We start from the raw sequence: 9,080 nt of genomic DNA, 5'->3' as shown, positions 1-9,080 counted from the left end.
CCGTGAAAAGTAATGTTATTTATCAAGACAAGTCATCACATATATCATAGCATTCAGCGGTTCACCTGAGGGTGAAAGAAAAGGTTGAAAATCATGAAACATTAATTCACCAAAGGAAAGACAGACACTTTGTGGAAAGCAAGTGAAAACATCATCTAAATATATTTGAAATAAATCTACAAGTACTTCCTTATGTCATTTTGACACTCTGACATCACAGGTTTGTACACCACATTTGCTTTGGAAAAACCCTGGAGCGACATTTAGAAAGTTGAGACGTTTCACTCAATTAACACAGCTTCGCCCCATCATGGTCAGATGATTACTCATGCAGGACGGCAAGCTCAGAGCCTATCTGTGCTTTGAAGTCGAACGCAAACTCTCCCAAAATGTCTCTGATTATGGAATCACAGTCTCTATCATTTTTTCACCCAACCTAGTAAAATAATTAAAAAAAATAAGACAAGTCAATACGTGCCTGATGATTTCTTGGCCATGCACATTCTGGACCATGGCAGGCCGCCAGTGGAGAGCCCAGGAAGTTACTAAGTCCTGCCAATAAATAGTCTGTCACAAAACCTCCATAATACCCCAATGTGCTGTTTTTGTACAAATGAAACAATATGTCTGTTTTGTTGTCTTCTCTTTACCTCTAAACAAAGCCAGAGTAGCTGTTTCCAATTTTAGCTAAGCTAACATGCTACTGGCTGTGGTTCCATATTTACCATACAAATGTGTTATCAGTTTGCCAATAAAAGAAAGTATTACCAAAATATTTTCAGATTTGTAACAGTAGATATTTCTGGACACAATCCAGACAAAGTTGGGTTTAGATGGCCAGATGAACATACTGATCACTTTTTCTTCTCTTAGACCTTTCTTGCACCTTACCCTCCTTGTTTATACCCTGACATCTGCCCATGGTTTACACTGGTTATTTCTGCAGATTTTTGCTCAAGGATGTGAAAACAAACCCAATGAAGTCGCCCTTTGCTTGCACTCCCTGATTGGTTCATGATGTGTGATGCAGAAATGCAGGGAGTGGAGAGAACAGATGGTGTGTAGCTGCCTGACTCTGACTGCATTGGGTGCTGACACTTTCCATTGGATGGGTTTTTTTTTCCTCCTTCATGAGAGAGGAGTGTTGATGACATGACATGTCCAGCGTCAATTATTATGATTTAAAAGAGGCTTCCAGATGGAGGGTCTGGTGTTGACGTGGAGGAGAAGACATGACTTCATATGGATTCTGTGTGTCATTCCTGCCCGTCCTTGTATCTGGGTTCACTGTGAGATCATCCAGCCATCACCTCCAACTCTGGCATGACTGTAAAGAAGAAGAAAACTGCTTTCTCTTTCCATATTGTATGAGAGAGTATTTTAACATCAGACATTTACAGGAACAGTCTGTGTTTTTTCCCTGTCAGTGTCCAGTTTGTTTCTCTCTGTGTAGATTTAATATTTATCAGTTTATCAAATACCTGCCTACTGTTTTAAGTCACACTTACAGTATACATATGCACAATATATCCCATGCTGCACTCAACACTTTGAGTATCTTCCTCAGCAGCTCAGTTTCTGTTCTCCATGCCAAATATTTGTGACATATACTACTCGTTCAACTGTCACAGCCTGCTGAAGCCGGTTTGATCATTCGGAAAGAAACGGAATGACCTGATGTTACACCCTCGCAGACACACATACTGTACCTAGCACACATATAGATGCACACACACACACACACACACACACACACACACACACTAGAGAGCCCTAGATATTTACCTGTTGTACAGCATCAGTCAAATATTCGCACCATTCACAAATCCTCTTGCAAAAACAGATTTATGGATGAAGAAACAGAATATTTCATGACAGAAACATATATGTCATGTATTGTACTATTTGAAGATCTATTAGTGAATTTGCACTAAATTATTGAGGTAATAAAGCTTTACATGCATTTTTACCCCAAAACACAACCACACAAAAACAAAGGGCTCAAAAAATAATAAGATGAATAATGAGACACATCTCAAATTGAATCAATCTGTGAGAAGATGCTTTGATGAAAAACTGACACTGACCTCTGACCTCCCTATCAGCAGAAAACATTAAGACTAAGTGCGAGGTTCTATTTTGTTTCATTTTATACAAATTTGTTCTACATACGTATGGAGTTGAGGTTCTCATGCATCCTTTGCCTCAGGAAGTTGGAAAAGTCTGCAAAGATTTCTTCTTTTAGCAGTGACTGGCTTATGTCATTACATAATTGGATCAAGTGGATTTTGTTTCCAGGGCAATGGAAGCAACCATGCTCCAAACTATACTAACAAGTTCCCAATAGCACACTGAGAATTATATGAATGACATCAAAATTAGCACACAAAGAGAAGACAAATAAACATTCTGCGGATACTCTTACATCTAATGAATCAGTGGAAACAATCAAAGAGGCTCAAGAGTGCTGTTGAATTACATTCCATGCTGAAAAACCTGGGGGTCTTTTTGCAGGGCTTCCCCCATTAAGCGCATTCCCAGATGCTGATAAGGGCTGGTGACAGACGGGCTCCAGGGAGGCTGATAGCTGGACCTGTCTTTTATCTGACGTGGCTAAGAGGAACAGGACATCTGACCTGGCCCGCAGAGGCTAAAGGGAACCTTTGTTGTCAGCATGACGGCACCACTGGACCATAAAGAGGCCCTCTCTGTAGGGCAGCAACCTCCACAGTAACCTGCGCTTTTAGGACAGGTACACCTGTGTGTCTGTAGTGTCTGTCCATGATGTGGGTAGTGTTTATCTGCTGTTACATGGCTGAGATAGATCAAATGATCAGCCCTGCTGTGGCTCACTGAGTTTGCACATCACAACATGGTAATAATAATAAACTATTAGAGCATGTAGTCCTTGGAGGGAGCACACTGTGTACTGAGTCCTATAGGAAGGCAGAAGATAAAAATATTAAATAACAGAAACTAAATAGAAAGACATGACAGGAAGTCCAAATCAAAAACTCAAATGAAAGCATTTCTAGTGTGTTTTAAAGTAATTAAAGCTGCATTCATCAATATTTTTGCAATGGATGAAATAACTATATGTAGCGTGAAAGATGAGAGGAGGCTCATAGTAATGACTTTGTACCGTCATTACCACAGCTTTACTGTTTTAGTTCAGTTTCAACAGCTACAGCAGACAGCTGTTTTCACCAAAAAAGTTCTGATAAACTCAGATTTGTTTTGTAGGTGATGAACCCACCTATTAAAGGCAGACAGACAGATGGCAGGTGAAAAATTCCTTTAAGAGTTGGTAGAGACCAATGACAGTATAGCCTGTGTGACGTCATACCACTGGTTTCCGAAGCGCCGTTTTGAAGCACTGGCCGCCGTCATGTGGGATGTACTTTTTCTTCCGACTCCCAGTTAAACTAAATATTGTCACTGGAGGTTGCAGCCTGAGATTGCCTTTGAGGAATTACAGTTTTTAGCACTTCCGCATTACCATTTTCTTAATCATGGAGGCTGCCGCTTGGTAGAGACCAGACAGAAAAACAAAGTAAATATTGGACTTCATTTGTTGGTTGGGCTGAAAACCAACCATACAAATAGTGAAAGTAAAGTGAAACTGAAAGAGAAGTAAGAAAGTCTTGTCACTTTGATATTTGTAATATCCAGTCCTGGCATTACCTAGCATAACCTAAAAATGTACTGTTTTTAGTTTACTTTAAGATACATGATTTCATGTCATGATGTACATGACAGAGTGAGATGATGGCATAGGGTTGACATTTCAGTGTGCTTTATTTTTTCAGTTTTTTATATAATTGAGTAGAAGACATTCCCTTATTATGTAATATAGTTTAGTCTTCTGATGACAGAGGTGCACAGCAATGACAAATCATCCTTGACCAGCCATGACTGTGATAGCTGAGAATTTCTGCCTGTTAGTGGCGTAACCTCAGGGTACAGAAAGTACATGCTGAGAATGACTTTAGGATCATTTTCCATGACTAAGGAATGGTGAGTAGGCTGGTAATGATGTGTTGGGACTTGGGTTTGTAAAGGCTGGTGTCTTGTGCTTGTAAGCTAATGATGAGCCAGACTATGGTTACATTCCTGGAAAGATGTTAATGACTCAAACTGGCTCACACGGGGGAACAGCGTGTTTGTAGAGCAGGTAATTATTGGGTGTTATTGCCTAATCCTGCCACTGGATTATCTTTCCCATGACATTTGTCTGTGTTATACACTTAATATGTATGTTGTATCAGGTTGAGGGTTGAGGTTGAGGCTTTTTTGCATTATTACACCCGCATTCTTATGAATGAAAATACAGTTTTAACCTTACCCTACTTATAGCTTACCTTAACATTTATCCACAGACCACAGGCGATCTGTTTTTGTTTTGATTCAAATAGGCAGCAGGTATGTAATTATCCTTCTGTTATCTTTAAATTCCTCAGATTTAGGTTGATTAGGTCCAGCTATATCCCCTTCTATACATCGTAGCCTTCTCGTCAATTGCAGCCCTTTACTAATACCACAGTGTCGAAACGCCCATGGATTTGGATGCACGCAAACAGGCACCCTCAGTACATTTTACTTCATTGTGAAAAGTCAGGTAGAAGGTCGGGTAAGTAGGGTTTTTTCCCTTCCCCCTAAATCCAAAACCAGGAAGCTGTAAATGATTTGATAAAAAGAGACAGACAAAATGGCACCACATTGTTATTTTCTGTATCTGGCCAGACGGTAATTTTCCAATGAAACATCAAAGCAACAAAACGGAGCCAACTGTGCAAACACAATGGCAGCCACCGGCGAATACATCAGCATTAAAAATAGAAATGTGGCAATATCACGTACTGCACAGGTAGACAATCACTTTTTAGGAAATATGTCAACTGGTTCACGGGGGGGTGGGAGGCATATGCACACCGTGACACGCAGTGAGTTTTATTTAATCGCCATTACCCGGGATGTTTTCTCTCTCTTTCACACCAGGTTCCAGCTGAGGTGCATTGCTTTATTTCGTAGGGTGGGACAGAGATAACTTTAATACACCTAAATGCTTACAAAAACATGCTACTCATGGTGATGACGTTGTTATATGAAGGTAAAGTCACGTCATACTTAAGTTAGCTCTTGATCTTTTGGTTAATAAGATAATTGAGCTTTGCAATGCAGACCATGAGAGATTAGCTTCATTGTTGGTTTGTTTTTGATGAATTCTGCATTTAAACCCTTTCACCTGATGTATTGTACGTTCTGTGTTTTCTTACATGTTATATTTAACCTGTGGTGGAGGAAGGAAAGTAGCAGATGTTGACATCAATTAGCAACGAGTAAACATACAAAAACAAAGGTCTGTCACTAAGACCTGTGGAAAGTGTTAAATTCAGCACATGCATGTCAACACCAAGAAGGACTTGACAGGGCTTATACAGCACAATGAGAAGCTGTCAGTGCCACAATCAGTAGTCCGGTAATTACCGAACACTTATTTCAGTTGTACTGCGGGAGGAGGCTTGGCTCGAGTATCACTGAAAAGGCCTGGATCAAAGAGATTACGCCAAAGTGGTGGCTCTCAATGAAGCAGCACAAATTTCTGCATTTGGAAATGAAATAAGGCTGGCGACGTAAACCCCGCAGAGAAACAACACAAGTCAACAAGTGTTTTTCCAATAAGGACTAGTCACAGCAGGTACTGTATCCTAGGGGCATCATCTTTAAAGCTTAATTTATTCCAAATTAATTACATTTTTAGGAATAATGATTAATGCAACAGGCATTATCATGTCAGCGCAGTACCCCTAGAATTTACATTCTGAAGGATGGCTGCGTGGTCTTCATTCAAGAAACAGAGCTGGCATTCTGTCTCAAAACTACAATTAATGATTGCATTTTATTCAGTGAGTTTTGTCTTTTTTTGTATTTATCTTTCTGTATGGTAGAGAAGATGATCTTCAGTGTGTTGGCACTCTGTTTACCTCATATTATCATTTGGTTTCTAATAAATTTTTACTATTTTTACTATTGTTTTATTGTTCTGTCTGTTGACTGTATCAATAAAATCAGATCTGACTTTTTATTGACTGTAACAACATAATCCTTCCTTTAATTTAACCACGTGTTTCAGCTGTTTCACCTTAACCATAGTGAATTTGTCATAAAATGATGTTTCCTTAACCTTAACCACACCATAGTTGCCATGTGCCGATATATGCTAACCGTGCTGTTTTATAGGCCAAACTAACTAAAAAAACTAAAACTAGGCGTTAAAAACATTTTAGTTGGTGCTATAACTGAAATAAAAAACAAAACAAAAAACTCAACAAGAAAAGAAAGAAAATGATACTGTGTACTTACAAAACTACCTAATAAAATAGAAATTATGGGAAATGTCTTTAGTTTCAGTCTTTGTCAATTTGGTCAGATTTGTCAACACAAGCATGTGCAGGCATCAGTGCACATGTTATGGAATAATAATAATGAAACTGATACCAACTAAACTAAAACTAAATATTTTTAGCCGTATTGTGTGGTCTATGCCAAAGTTCCAGTTCAATCTATTCAGCACATAAAACAAACAAAAGAAATTCCTTCAAAATATCTTTTTCTTTTTATTCTGCTTTTTACTAATACTAAGAAACTACAAAATCATGTGGACATGGACTTAATTTATCTAACAGGCAGAACCCATTATGTGTGTATGGTAGCCTGTAATTTAAGGTGTGATTTTTTTTTAAACGCAACTGCTCTAACTTGCCTCCGACACAGTGTTTCACTGCCTTCACATGAAGCTGCTGATAATTTGTTTAAGTTTTAAAATGTGGAAGTGTGTCTAGACGGTTATCAGAAGAATTAATCACTCAGGACAAACTGTACAAGATCTTTATAATTGACTACCATCAAAATGATCTGTTGCCTTTTCCAGCTGTGACTGTCCAGACACAAACGTCCTGTGAGTCTTTTTAGATAAATGATTCCCATTACTTAGCAAATGTACATCTCAGCAGTGTGGTATTTCAAACACTGTTTCATTCATTGTCTGCTGAACATTCACTTTGATATCTGATGCCACCTTGACTCAGTAAAGCATGCTCCCTGTAAGCATTCATCTCATTTTTCTGTTGTATTGTCACCCTCCTGAGTGTGCCAGAAACACCCCTCCAGCTGAACTGAAATGAGCTCTTCTCCGGGTTTCCATAAAAAGCTTGATATCCACGCAAGCCTACCATTTATCTGATGTAACAGACTACTTCTGAGAGATTCATTAGATATTGCACTACCCTGCAAATCCACTCCTCCCTCACTCGAAGTTTTCGTGAGAAGACGGTGCAACAGAGAGTTGTCAGGGCAGAGCCACCACACGTGATGGTTGCGCTGTAACAATAACTCGTCGACAGCTCATCTTACCTCTGAACACCCTCATCTGCTCCCATCTACAGAGCAGCCAAGTCCATGTCCTGGTATTCATAAATCACACACAGTCTATGAACAGTTGGAAAACAGGCAGATCATAGTATTAGTAGACGAAAAAAACAAATTAATCAATGCAATGCAAATGCATTTTAATTGTTCATCTTTAAAAGAAATCTACACACCCACAATACAAATTTCCAAGGCATTTTAATGTGCTTGAGGCTGTAGAGCAGATCTTCCAGCAGATATGTTTGCGTGCATACACGTATGCCTGGAAGAGCCAGAAGATTAGAGAGTATCACATGCTTTTGCCACTACAACCTTGTCCATCCAGTTTGGTGTGTTCCATTCAGCTTGACGCATGCATGCACACACACATGCACGCACACACACACACATACACACACTCCATTACCTGGTTACAAACAGGAATGTAAACTACAAAGAATGTCGATGCAAAAAAGAGACTCAGACACACAGGGCAGAACACAGGTACTTTTATGAATGGAAAAACGCCTTTCACACATACCATTCATAAATCCACCCGAATGCACATGAATCATGTGCGCCCGAACAAACTGACTGCCTGCACAAAAGGAACAATACAACAAACTGTATTGTTGCTCTTGTGTCCACTGAGATCTCTCGAGCTAAATCATGTGCCTAGCTCATGCAAACAATAAGCTTAAGTCGCAGTAGCTGTTTTTTCCTCCTGGAAAAGTTGCAATGCTCGTGCACTGCAAATGCACTTGCCAGTTGAATCCGCGTCCTGTCCATGGGAGCCAATCCAAACACAGAGAGGAAGCGTATGTTCCTCCTGCTTGTAAAAGTTATCCAAGGCTGTCAGTGCACATCAAAGCACTGCTGAGACGGAAGTAATCCAGAGTGACAGGCCAGCCACTCACCTCGCTGCCAGAGTACCAAAGCCATGACAGCACTTCTTCTATTTATTTATTTTTTTTCCCTTTTTAATCCTCAGTCAGAGAAATAAAACAATCCAACATAACCCCGGCAGTGCTTTGTACACTTTGTTTGGATATGTAGTCTGGCAGCATGGGAAATCCGCAGAAGACTCCAATTATGAATTTCTGCTTAACTCATTATAGTCAGTATCAAACTATAAACGGGAGGTTGCCATCCTGTTTAAAGGCCTTCGTGGAATATGTGGAATTTCTCAGTAGATGAACCATAATGCATCACGGTCACAAGATATTTTTTATTGTACCAAAAACTGTCAATCCTGACAAGACGGAAGGACTAAATCCATCTAAGTGGAGACCTACCAACGCTAGGATCTAATTAGAGCGTAGAGTCTGAGTTATTAGAGCATGTCTGTCTTTGTACCATCGACCGTTAGACACACCCAGTGACAGATGACAGGCACCTACATATGTTTGACCTCAATTAAACCTGTCAACATTTCTATTGTAGGTTCATCTAAACCACAATGACCATCATACACATGCATTTGTTTAAATTAGTCCAAGATGTAAACATGCTTTTTGAGAGGAAGTGATATGTTTTTGGGGAAAACGTATGTCTTAAATACAGAATTCAGTTTGTATTAAATTTTACTTCTGAAAGATGTAAAGAAAAAACAAAAACAGAAAACAATTGAAAGTTAATTCAAAATCATTATCAAAACAAACACAATAACCATA

Source organism: Larimichthys crocea, chromosome III (genome assembly GCF_000972845.2).
Source record: "Larimichthys crocea isolate SSNF chromosome III, L_crocea_2.0, whole genome shotgun sequence".
NCBI lineage: Eukaryota > Metazoa > Chordata > Actinopteri > Sciaenidae > Larimichthys > Larimichthys crocea.
Note: the sequence above shows the minus strand (reverse complement) of the source record.